At 36.8% G+C, this 13,767-nt stretch overlaps 1 non-coding gene across 1 annotated transcript; it reads right to left on the bottom strand.

Moving 5' to 3' along the window:
- Window positions 1–10,017: 10,017 nt before the first annotated feature.
- Window positions 10,018–10,089, bottom strand: TRNAC-GCA (transfer RNA cysteine (anticodon GCA)). Its single transcript has one exon. It is a non-coding gene; the product is annotated as a tRNA-Cys (tRNA).
- Between the last annotated feature and the right edge of the window lie 3,678 nt (window positions 10,090–13,767).

The following is a 13,767-nucleotide window of genomic DNA, read 5'->3' as shown; positions in this document are numbered from 1 at the left end:
AGAATAAAATTCTACTGAATTTACCTCTATGCTATTAAGCCAGTAGAAGTAAATAATAGTGATGGATATTTTAAGCTTTTGTTGGTACTAAACTGGAATATTTTATTTTGGAAAAAAAATAGAAAGTGCTTGTGCTAGCTAAGGTACCAGAATTTATGTAAAACACTAATAAAACAATTTCAGTAATTTAATGCAACATAAGCTTTTAGACTTTTATTTTATATTGGAATATAGGTGATTAACAATGTTGTGTTAATTTCAGGTGTACAGCAAAGTGATTTAGTTATGCATATGCATGAATTTATTCTTTTTCAAATTCTTCTCCTTTTTAGGTTATTAAAAAATATTGAGCAGAGTTCCCTGTGCTATAAATTAATTCCTTGTTAAATATATCAGTGAGTACATGTCAACATGTAATACAACGTAAGTTTAATTTTTTAAAATCAAAATTCTAATCAAAAGTCTCAAACAGGCATTCCTGAGTGGCAGGCAGCATTTGTGAAACATTGATTCAGTAACCTATTTTCTATTTATTGGCTCAATAATCTTCAACATCGGACTTCTGAAATTACCACAGAAGGGGAAAAGGCATGGGGGTTGCAAACTTTAGCTTGTATAGACAAATCTGGAAATAGTATTAATCACTTCTACTCATATTCCACTGGCCAGAACTCAGCCATATGGCCATGCCCAGCTGTAAAGGATACTGGGAAATATGATCTGTTTGTGTGTCCAGAGGGGGAGGAAATGTTTAGTGACCAGCTTGGTAGTGTGTGCCTTAGACCTATTGGTGATTGTAAGTAAATTATTACAAAGGCAAGATTAAGAATTAGGATATATTTAGAGAAGATATCTAATGAGATGGATGAAACTGGAGCCCATTATACAGAGTGAAGTAAGCCAGAAAGATAAAGAACATTACAGCATACTAACACATATATATGGAATTTTGAAAGATGGTAATGATAACCCTATATGCAAAACAGAAAAAGAGACACAGAAGTACAGAACAGACTTTTGAACTCTGTGGGAGAAGGTGAGGGTGGGATGTTTTGAAAGAACAGCATGTATATTATCTATGGTGAAACAGATCACCAGCCCAGGTGGGATGCATGAGTCAAGTGCTCGGGCCTGGTGCACTGGGAGGACCCAGAGGAGTCGGGTGGAGAGGGAGGTGGGAGGGGGATCGGGATGGGGAATACGTGTAACTCAATGGCTGATTCGTGTCAATGTATGACAAAACCCACTGAAATGTTGTGAAGCAATTAGCCTCCAACTAATAAAATAAAAATTAAAAAAAAAATTCAAAAAAACCCAACAACAACACTTTTTTTCATTTATTTTATGGTTTCAAAATGCCCAGATGAATTTTATTTCTCTTAGTTATAATAATGTTAAAGTTAACTTACTGGCATTCAAGTTCTAGTCTTTTTAAGGTATTTAAGTGTGTTTAATAAAAAGAAGCAGAAGGAGTAACATTTGTAAAATGCAACACCAAGTGGAAGAAATAACTCAGAAACTGGTAAAGTTGTAACAGTCTGAGTAATTTGTAAGATTCCAGGAGTGGAATAGCTACTGTAAATATGCCAGTGATTAGTAGTAGTTTTTAATAATCAATGCTGTTTTAAAGTTACTGTTTCTACAGTGTCACTTTTTTTTTTTTTTAGTGTTCAAAATTTTACTGGAGGCAAACAATTCAATTTAAAGGGTAAAAATGAACTTATTTATAAAATGAAAGTAGAGCCACAGATGTAGAAAATAAACTTATGGCTACTAGGGTATAAAGACAGAGGGGGATAAATTGGGAGATTGTGATTGACATATACATACTACTATATATAAAATAGATCATCAACAAGGACCTTCTGTATAGCACAGGAAACTCTACTTAATACTCTGTGATAAATGATAGGAGAAAATTAAGAAAGAGTGGAGATATATATATATATATATATATATATATATATATATCTCCAACTGATTCACTTTGCTGTACATCTGAAGCTATACTATACTAATACTATATCACTGAATATCATTGAAACTAACTAGCTAATACTGTATCAAACTACACATGCATACATGCTATGTCATTTCAGTCATGTCCCACTCTTTACAACCCTATGGACTGTAGCCTGCCAGGCTTCCCTGTCCTTCACCATCTCTTGGAGCTTGCTCAAACTCATGTCCATTGAGTTGGTGATGCGATCCAACCATCTCATCCTCTGTCATCCCCTTCTCTGCCTGCTTTCAGTCTTTCCCAGCATCAGGGTTTTTTTTCCCATGAGTCAGCTATTTCCATCAGGTGGCCAAAGTATGGAAGCTTCTGCTTCAACGTTAGTTCTTCCAATGAATATTCAGAGTTAATTTCCTTTAGGATTGACTGGTTTGATCTCCTTAGAGTCCAAGGGACTCTCAAGAGTGTTCTCCAGCATGACAGTTGTAAAGCATCAATTCTTTGAAGCTCAGCCATCTTATGTCCAACTCTCACATCCATACGTGACTACTGGGAAAACCATAGCTTTGACTATCCAAACCTTTGTCAGCAAAGTGACAAGGTTCCTCTGCCTTTTCTAAATCCAGCCTGTGCATTTGCAGTTTCTTGCTTCACACACTATTGAATCCTCGCTTGAAGAATTTTGAGCATTACTTTGCTAGTATGTGAAATGAATATAGTTGTCTGGTAGTTTGAACATTCTGTGGCATTGCCCTTCTTTGAGAATGGAATGAAAACTGACCTTTTCATGTGGCCACTGCTGAGTTTTCCAAATTTGCTGGCACATTGAGTGTAGCACTTTCACAGCATCATCTTTTAGGATTTGAAGTAGCTCAGCTGGAATTCCATCATCTCCACTAGCTTTGTTCATAGTGATGCATCCTAAGGCCCACTTGACTTTATACTCCAGGATGTCTGACTCTAGGTTAATGACCATCATGGTTATCCGGGTCATTAAGACCTTTTTTTGTACAGTTCTTCTGTGTATTCTTGCCACCTCTTAATCTCTTCTACTTCTGTTGGGTTCTTACTGTTTCTGTTCTTTATTGTGCCCATCCTTCCCTGAAATGTTCCTGTGGTATCTCCAGTTTTCTTGAAGAGATCTCTAGTCTTTCCCATTCTATTTTTTCCTCTTTTTCTTTGCATTGTTCCCTTAAGAAGGCTTTTTTATCTCTTGTTGTTGTTCCTTGGAACTCTGTTCAGTTGGTTATAGCTTTCCTTTGCTTTTAGCCTCTCTTCTTTTCTCAGCTATTTGTAAGGCCTTCTCAGACAATTATTTTGCCTTCTTGCATTTTACTTAAAAAGGGGCATGGCTCAGTAAACTCTGTTGTGATTAATGCTACTGAATAGTTTGAAACAATTAAAAACAATAAAGAATATTTACATGTATTATCAAACAAAGATTTCCAAAGTATATTGTTTTGAGAATAAAAGAAAGTTTTATAAAAAATATATATATTATAAAATGATTTATGTAAAATATAAAAAATCACAATGATAAAACTGTGTTTAATGGCTATATGTACACATATATGGAAAGCATATAGAAAGAAAGTATATATAAGCTTATGAACTAATTAAGAATTTGAGGAAGAAATTTAGAAGAAATGAAAACTTGAGCTATCTGACATAGCTTAGATTTTTATAAGGAAACCATATTAACATACGCCTTACGCAATTAAAACTCATTTGAAACTACTGCAGAAGAACAAATACTCTTTAATTCATCAAATAAGCATTTTAAATGACACAATGTGGTAAACATGTGTAGCATCGAGCTTGGTTGACAGGAGTATGTTATAATTGCTTACAGCATGTATATGATATATATTATCATATATGATATATATAGGATAGTGTATATATATAGTAAATAATATATATTTATCATATATATCATATTCATGATAGTATGATGATGCCAAAATGTGGCATATGATAGTAGGCAAATGATTGTTGAAAGATATATTACAAAAATATTAACAGTATTTTAGTTTTTGTATCCAAAAAGATAAAGTCCTTTGATATCTAAGAATGAAAAGATACACCTCTAATGATAAAAATAAGTGTTTTTCAGAAGCAAAATTATGACATCTTCCTTAAAAATCATCTCTACTAAAATAAAGACAAAATAATGTGTCTCTATAATCACTCTAATTATATAACATTGTTCAAGAATTCTGGCCAATGCAGAGAAATAAATCTAATTGAAGCAATGAAACAGAAGATTATAGTTACATAACCACTGGTAAAGAGGACCACATTTTATCTTTATCATTTAGTGTGATTTTTTTTTTTTTTTGGAGTGGAAAATAAATGGGTAGAATTACAGGTACTGTTCTAAAAGCTGGGTCTCTCCTTGACTACTCCCATCCCAAGTTGTTATGTATGTAGATACTTTCAGTGGGGACTTCTCTATGGAAATAAAGTTTAAAAACTTTTAGAACCATTAATTAAGTAATACCATAAAACCTCCATAAAAGTACAAAAGAACCTATAAACATCATACCATGGTTTAAAAAGTCCTGTATGTTCTTGTCTCAGATACATATAAAAAATATAAATGTATACTAGGCAGTTAATTAGTTTCATTTTGTGTTGCTTATAGTGTTTGTCAGCTTTTCAATGTTTATAATTTGTTCAGTTTTTCTCATTCTAAATATATGCTGCTGCTGTTAAGTCACTTCAGTCATGTCTGACTCTGTGCGAGCCCCTAGACGGCAGCCCACCAGGCTCCTCTATCCCTGGGATTCTCCAGGCAAGAACACTGGAGCGCGTTGCCATTTCCTTCTCCATTCTGAATATATACTCATTGATATACTAAATTTGGTATCTGTAGCATTAAATTACTTTTCTTAAAGATGACCCTCCAAAGAGTATAAATGTCAGAGCCCATAAAAGCTGAATCCATTCCTACTACAGAAAGAGAAATTATAGGGTTGAGGCTAGACACCTTGGACCCACCTTTATTTATATAAATAAAATCTGCAAAGGAGTCAGATTTGGGACAGATATGAGGTTAGGCATTGGGAAATGTCAAAAGTGTCAAAATGTGTATGCTCTTTTGTGTTTTATACTTTAAAAGGTTGAAGTGAAACACAGGGATTTCAAGGACTATGTGAACAATCAGTGGGCTGAAAGTGGTATCTGAGACAGGCACACACAGTGTCACTTTTATTATCAGGAACAATGCAGGCATTTTTAGTGTAGCTTTTTAGACACCATACAGCCCTAATTGATTTTATGGCATTCAGTATGTTCTGAGAATGCTCTTGATGTTAATTTTTGTAGTGCATATACCAAAAATATGCTGAATGCTTTCAATGTTCCAGTCTTAAAAATCACATTTTGCATCCAGATGATCCTTATAAATTTGCTTCCCAGAAGACCATAATACAGTATTGAGAAATGCAGTTTAATATCAGATGCTTTCTGAGCATCTGTTTTGCAAGGTTCATAATTCAGTAGAATGTCATGTTTCAAAGCACAGTGTATTTTTAAATAATTAGGAATGGGTAAGCCAATTTGGAACCACGACAAATTCTAGCTCTGTGAATATTAGGAATGTACTGGTAGCAAGAGCAGAAAGAGAATCTGGGATACGGTCTGCCCTGATATTGGAGGTAAGAGAAAATAATTCCACCAGAAGGAGCCAAATGAGATATATAGTTATGCATAAATCAATACACAGCTGTGGAGCAGGCAACTCATGTTGGACTCATCAGACAGTTGGTGAAAAAAACAGTTTGGGGAAGTGGGGGAGGGGTCATGGACTAATCAAGAGCAGGTAAAATACCAGTATATTGGATTCCATGAGACAACTAAATTGTTTTGTAGTGGTTGGATATGTTGTTGTAAATATTTCCATTCTGCAGGAGGGAGGAAAAGCTTAAGCATAGCTTATCCAAAGCAAATGAAGAAGGAAAACAAAATAAGTGCTTTGAATGCAAAATTAAAAATGGAATGGTGAGTAATATACCATATCCTCCCAGTTCAGTAGTTTGTTTCGTTGTTCTGTTTGGAAAGTTTATAGCTATTTCGAGACTGGACTGATGGTTTACATGAAGAAGGAAAATGTAAGAGACACCTAACCTAGTATTGTTGATAGAGGAAGTTCACAAAATATTGAACAAAGGAGTAAAACTTGAAAGATAATCGCCGCTTGAAGCAGGTTGTGGTGGCAGTGTGACTCCCTCCACAGGCTGATTCAGATTCAGCTTCAGTGTGCCCTTCCTTGTCCTTTTTTTGTAGAAAGAGTGCTGGAGGGCTGCAATCCTCTTCTTCCAGATCCCCTTTGATATTCTTCACAGAAACTTGCAAATGAAAGAAGCTACGCTCTGGCATTGACTCAGGAGGTTTCCAACTGGTATAAGTAGTTTTCAGTGTGGATCCAAAGAACTCTTCCGAAAATTATTTTTCTCATGAAAAGTATAAACTCTTGACATTAAATATGTTTTTTACAGTGATGTTGGATCATTTGGAACATTATGGTAGCAAAATACCTCTAGAGTTCTTTCATGGGCAAGCTCTTGCACCCTACACATCAGTGATCTGTAGACTGCATCTTAGCAGTTAAGGCCCCTCGAGCATGTTGTGCCTACAGTACTAAAGACCAACTTGCTTTTTATGTCAAATATGATCAAATAAGTGGTCATGGCCCCCTAATAACCGATTGCAAACACTCAACCATATGATATCTTGAAAACCCTGAATTTGGGAGTCCAAAGTGTTATTAGAGGTTATTTTACAAGTGAAGCAAATGAAGATGAGCCAAGTGTTAGAGCAGGTGCTAGTCCTCAGGTATCTCTATATTTGCTTTCGTTTATATTTGCTTTCGTTTATATTTGCTTTCGTTTTCTCTCTGCAGTTTCACTCCTTCCCGCTTCCTGAAAGGCAAGGTTCTAACCCAGTTCTGCGCTGGGACTACAGTGTCCTTCTTTCAGTTAGTAGTAACGAAGCACTTGCTAGGTGCAAGAGATGAAGCTAGGTTAAAGATCTAACTGAGACACTCAAGCTCGTTTGGTCATCAGAAGTACTTGAGAAGTTGTATAGAAATTCAAATTCTCCATCCCCACATCAGATCTACTGATCCAAAATCTGTGTGTATGTCTCAGTACTTTATATTTTGAAAAAATATGCCGTTATTGGACAAAAGAGTTGAAGAGGACACTTCCTCATGGGCTTCAGTTTTTGGTAAGGACGTAAAAGAGAATCTGAGGTCTTATCTGTGACAAAAACAAGTTTACTGAAGAAATAACAGAAAGAACACCTCAAGGGAGAGGTGTGCCAACCCAAGAGAGGCACTGGTGCTGGAATGGTGAGGTACCGGGGTTTTCAAGACAAGGCTTTTACATATTCATCTAAACAGGTTTAGACTGACAGTTTTGATCGACAGTTGCAAATTACATAACAGGGTCTATTGTGCATGTCTTTCCTATAATTTAGTCTGTTATACTCAGATAAATGTATGTATGCTCCTTTGTCCGTGGAATTTTTCAGGCAAGAATACTGGAGCAGGTTGCCATTTTCTTCTCCAGGGGATCTTCCTGACCCAGGGATTGAAGCCAGGTCTCCTGTATTGCAGGCAGGTTCATTACATCTGAGCCACCAGGGAAGCCCATAGAATATTTATGAACCCTTAGTGGGTTCCCTGGTAACTAAGGTCACTTGAGTACATAGCTGTGAACCAAGGGTGCATGTGCCAGGGTTGGAGAAGTCCCTGTGGTTAGTTTGTATTTACTCTGCACCTAGGGCGCTTGCACAGGAGTTGGAAATGCCTCTGTGGTTAATTTTGTAGCCCGTCTGTAAGCTCTCCTGTGCTGCATAGGGGCATGTCCTGGGTGGAGATCAGCTTGAATCTTCTTCAACCAGGTCACCACTCATTGCTCTTGCCTAACTTCCAACCTAACATACAGTAATAGTAAGTAAAATGATGAGCTAGGTTTTGTTGTTGTTGTTTACTCATTAAGTCATGTCCAACTCTTTTGTGATCCCATGGACTGTAGCCCGCCAGGCTCCTCTGTCCATGGGATTTCCCAGGCAAGAATACTGGAGTGGGTTGCCATTCCCTTCTCTAGTGGATCTTCTCAACCCAAGGATTGAACCCGTGTCTCTTGCATTGTCAGGCAGGTTCTTTACCACTGAGCCACCAGGGGTCCCCTACTAGACTTGGTACTTTGCTTTAATAACATTTTTGTGTAACATAGAGTATAGTCTTCTTCCTTGGGGGGGGTGTCGGTATGCCTTGATCTCACCCTATAGCCCTTACTTGCTCAAGTCCTTCCCATCTAGTCAGTTACCACTGTCATCTATGGAGGTATTCAACACAGAAAGTCTTCAGCCAACTTTGATTCCTCCTCTTATCTGGGCTTCCCTTGTGGCTCAGCTGATAAAGAATCTGCCTGCATGCGGGAAACCTGGGTTCAATCCCTGGGTTGGGAAGATCTCCTGGAGAAGGGAAAGGCTACCCATTCCAGTATTCCAGCCTGGAGAATTCCATGAACTGTATAGTCCATGGGGCTGCAAAGAGTTGGACACAACTGAGCTCTCTCATCTGTTCTATTAGTATGTTCTGCTCCCACTGCTTTCATTATTTCCTCCCTCCTGTTTTCCACAAATGTAAATGAATTGATGAATTTCCCATGTGGACGTGTTTATTCTCCCTCCTATGTAAAGCCTTTTGAGCCTGTTGCTGTGTTGACAAAGTGTGGCTCTGGAACTATGTAATAGACAAATAAAAAATAAAATAGACGTGTAAAAAAGGGGGGAAAAGCCCCTGTGTTAGTCTGTTCAATAAAATACCACAGACTAACATCTTAAACAGTAGGCATTTATTTTTCACAGTTCTGGAAGCTGGGCAGTCTGAGATCAGGTGCCAGTATATTTGGCTCCTTCCTGGTGAGGGCAGTCTTCCTGGCTTGCAGACCGATGTCTTCCTGCTCTGTGCTCACATGGCAGAGAAAGGAAGCCATGGCATCTCTTCTTCCTCTCATAAGGGCGCTGATCTTATCATGGGAGCCTGCCCTCATGACCTTATCCAAACCTGGTTACTTCCCAAAGACCCACATCCTCATACCATCACAATGGGGTTAGACTGTCAGAATGTGAATTTTGCAGTGGGGACACAGACATTTAGCTCACAGCAATCCTCACAGTCAAATTGGTTCTGGAAACATTGAGTTAATTAGATAAGGATTCTAAATGTTGCTGTTTTTATAGCAAGATTTTGACTCCTGTATACATTGTATAACTTTAGAGTGTGTGTGTGTGTGTGTGTGCACGCCCATTTGTGTCCAGCTCTTTGAGAGCCCATGGGCTGTACACCAGAGGAACCACCAGGTTCCTCTGTCCATGGGATTTTCTGGGCAAGAATACTGGAGCAAGTTGCCATTTCCTACTCCTGGGAATCTTTCTGACCCAGGGATAGAACCCATGTCTCTTGAGTCTCTTGCATTAGCAGGCAGTTTCTTTACTACTGCACAACCTGGGAAGCCCATCACTTGAGTAGAGTGGGACATATTGTAGGTACTATTTTCCAGAGGTGTTCAGTCATAGTACTCCTTTTTCTACAGAGTATCCAGAGGAACTGGTGTCTAGAAAATGCCCTATGAAGGGCTGCCTTTTGGCTATGGGCATCTCTAGGTGTCTTTGGGGGAGGAAAAAAAACAAACAAACAAACTTTGTGTCTATTTCGAAATTGTCAGGCCATTGCTTCCTATCTTTCCTTCTAGTTATTTTCATTACTGAATGGGATAGAAAAACTTTCCAGGTTAATTTCTACTGCTAATTCTTCAAAGTTAACTATACAAGTGAGAAATGGTTTTGCAAAACCTGGAAGAGGAAGTTTTAAGGTATAGGCATAGAGAAGATATAAGTAAATTGCCCTTAGAAGTGAAGTGAAGTCACTCAGTCGTGTCCAACTCTTTGTGACCCCATGGACTGTAGCCTACTAGGCTCCTCAGTCCATGGAATTTTCCAGGCAAGAGTACTGGAGTGGGTTCCATTTCCTTCTCCAAGGGATCTTCCCAACCCAGGGATCGAACCCGGGTCTCCTGCACTGCAGGCAGACGCTTTACCATCTGAGCTACCAGGGAACTAAATTTGAGCCACCAAATTGCCCTTAGGAAGAGTATAAAAGAGACTAATTGAATCTGACTGAATTATTGCAGTGGCCTTTCTCTTTAGCCCATTGTTGTTATTGTTTTTCAGTTGCCCAGTCATGTCCAACTCTGTGACCTCATGGATTGCATCACACCAGGCCTCCCTGTCCCTCACCTCTCCCGAAGTTTGCTCAAGTTCATGTTCACTGAATTAGTGATGCCATCCAACCCTCTCATCCTCTGACACCCTCTTCTCCTTCTGCCTTCAATCATTCCCAGCATCAGGAACTTTTCCAGTGAGACAGCTGTTCACATCAGATGACCAAAATACTGGTGCTCATTATTAGGTTAGTATATATACAGTGACCATTAATGAAATGGGCCATTTCCTGGATTACTGTGTCTCTTGGGACTAGGAAATAAGAAATGCTTCCTATATGTTTTCTCCTGCCTTGTCTCCTGCTCTTGGGAACCTGCAATTTGTAAAACTTAGTGACCCCCGAATGCTACGAATATTTTGTCAACTATCAACTGTCTTAAATGTGTATGGTTTCAGTTCCCTATAGTAGCCAATATAGCCAAATAGATCCTAACTTTCATAACATTGAAAAACTCCATGGGGGGAAAAAAGATGACAAATTTGATCCTCTGTGGATTAAAAAAAAAAAAAAATGCAGAAAACTAAATCAGTCTTTAATTTTCTCTCAAGCTTGCTAATTTGATGTCATGAAGATATTACTTTGTAGTTTCTACTCATTAATGAGCCAAGCAAATGAAGTTACTTGTACACACTGAAATATTATTTAAACATCTCTTTTTTCTCCTTTACAGAATTTTCCATTATTTTTGTTGAAGTATAGTTTATTTAGAATGTTATGCCAGTCTCTGCTGCACATCAAAGTGACTCACTTATACACATGTAGGTATTCTTTTTTAAATACATTTTTCCATTATTTCCTGGCTTATCACAGGAAATGAAAATAGTTCCAGGTGTTATACACTAGGACCCTGTTGCTCATCCATGCTATATATATTAGTTTAATCTGCTAGTCCCAAACTTCTAGTCCTCTCTCCCCCTTTGAACTCAGTCTATTCACTGTGTCTGTGAGTCCGTTTTTGTTTTGTAGGTACGTTCATTTTTTCCATGTTTTAGCTTCTGCATATAAGCGATGTAATATTTATCTTTCTCTTTCTGACTTACTTCACTTAATATGATAATATCTAGTAGCATTCATGTGACTGCAAATGGCATCATTTGGTTTTTTGGTGGCTGAGTAGTATTCCGTTGTGTATATGGACCACATCTTCTTTATCCACCATCTGTTGATAGACATTTAGGCTGTTTCCATGTTGTGGTTATTATGAATAGCGAGCAAATATCACTTTTTGAATTTTAGTTTTGTCCAAGTATATGTTTAGGAGTGGGATTACTGGATCATATGGTAACTTTAGTTTAAGTTTTTTGAGGAACAGCCACAGTATTCCCCATAGTTGCTGTACCAACTTACATTCCCACCAATAGTGTAAGATGGATCTGTTTTCTCTACATCTCCAGCACTTGTTATTTGTAGACTTCTAATGATGGCCATTCTGAACAGTGTGAAGTGGTACCTCACTGTAGTGTTGATTTGCATGTCTTTATTCATTAGAGATGTTGAGCATCTTTTCTTCTGCCAGTAGCCATCTGTATGTCTTCTTTGGAGAAATATCTATTAAGATCTTTTGTTCATATTTTAATTGAGTCATTTGTTTTATTGTTGTTGAGTTGTATGAGTTGTTTGTATATTTTGGAAATTAAGCTTTTCTCACATCATTTTATTATTTTCTCCCATTCTGTAGGTTGTCATTTTGTTGTTTATTTTTATACTTTGCTGTGCAAAGCTTATAGGTTTAATTATGTCCCATTTGTTTGTTACTTTATTTAAATAAGCCCACATCAAACTTTTAAGTTAAATGTATCTTTATTTTATTAAATCTTCATTGTCTCCTGGGTAAAAATGTGTATTTTTCATAAAACAATTAAAAAAATTTTCCATTTGCTTAAGCCATAATAATGGAAAATTGATTTTAAAAATAGTAATGTATAAAACATAACAAAAATTTTAATAGTAATATTGTAACATTGATTTTTCCATTAACTTACCATTTAATAGTGTTATCAAAATGTCAGTGCTCAATATTTGAATATTTTAAAAATCCACAGGCCTTTGCTTTACCAGATGGTCCTTGAAACTTTTGGTTATTTTATATCCAGGAGGGAAGAAAGATGTAGGCCAGGATGTTAAAAACTTGCATGTCATGTCAAAATAGATTATCTTTCAAAGGACTGTAGAACACATAGCCATTAGCATATTTTGTTGCTACTTATGGTGACAGTGTTCTCTAGTGCTGAGATAAATGAGATATGAAGAGCAATCAATCTAACTCAAGGGTTTAAAGACAATCTCAACTTACTTCTGGATGTTTCTTGCTTGAATCTTGTCTATATTTAAAGACTGTATATTATTTGAAAACACTGCATAAACTAATTTTTAGGTCTATTTGTTTCATGCCCAATAATACACTCAATATGTGTTTTCATTCATCCTTGAGGTATCTTTTTAGATGAAGTATCTCTAAGTTTCAAGCAATGGATTCAAATGTCAATCTAATAAAAGTACAAAAATAAACTGTTTCCTGTTTCTCCATATTTGTAGAGCTCTTTATTCATTATATTCATTACACAAGTTTTGTGGGTTTTGTTGCATATAAAAATTTCTGAGTCCTGTTTTAAGTAAATGATAGATTGCTGCCAGGGAGGTGGATTTAGGTATATTAAGTCCCGTGTTTTATTAATATTATGAGTTCCTAGTTAGATCTGAAAAAAATTAACTAGAGAAATGGAAAAAATTACTTTCATGGCAAAGAAACAATGATTAAACATGATGTCAAAAATCAAGACTATTTCATATTCTTGATTTATTATAAAATGTGTGAAAAAATTGCGTGAAGTCAGAAAGATTGTTTTAACTAAGTTTTACTGCATTTATCGTGAGTACATTATATATAGCACTCTTTGTGTCAGGATGGTTTTTGTATCTTTCATTTTTGGTGTATTTTGAATGATGAATAATTTCTTCTTGTTCCTTGAAAGTCAGAGTAAGAACAATGTATGTATTTTTTGCCATCTTCTAACTTACTTTCATTCTGTTCATGGGGTTCTCAAGGCAAGAATACTGAAGTGGTTTGCCATTGCCTTCTCCAGTGGACAAAGTTTGTCAGAGTTTTCCATATGACCCATCTATCTTGGGTGGCTATACATGGGATGGATCATAGTTTGATTGAGTTAGACAAGGCCATGGTCAATGTGATCAGTTTGATTAGTTTTCAACACTATTGAAAGGCAAAAAATACGACACTGAAGGATGAACTCCCTAGGTCGATAGGTGCTCAATATGCTACTGGAGAAGAGTGGAGAAATAACTCCAAAAAAGAATGATGAGATATACCCAAAGCAAAAACAATGCCCATTTGTGGATATGACTGGTGATGGAAGTAAAATACGATACTATAAAGAACAATATTGTATAGGAACCTGGAATGTTAGGTCCAAGAATCAGGGTAAATTGGAAGTGGTCAAACAGAGACGGCAAGAATGAACATCGACATTTTAGGCATCAGTGAACTAAAATG

The sequence above is a fragment of the Muntiacus reevesi genome, chromosome 13, assembly GCF_963930625.1.
Source record: "Muntiacus reevesi chromosome 13, mMunRee1.1, whole genome shotgun sequence".
NCBI classification, from domain to species: Eukaryota; Metazoa; Chordata; class Mammalia; order Artiodactyla; family Cervidae; genus Muntiacus; species Muntiacus reevesi.
The sequence above is the reverse complement of the archived record's forward strand: the minus strand, read 5'-3'. Positions and strand labels throughout refer to the sequence as shown.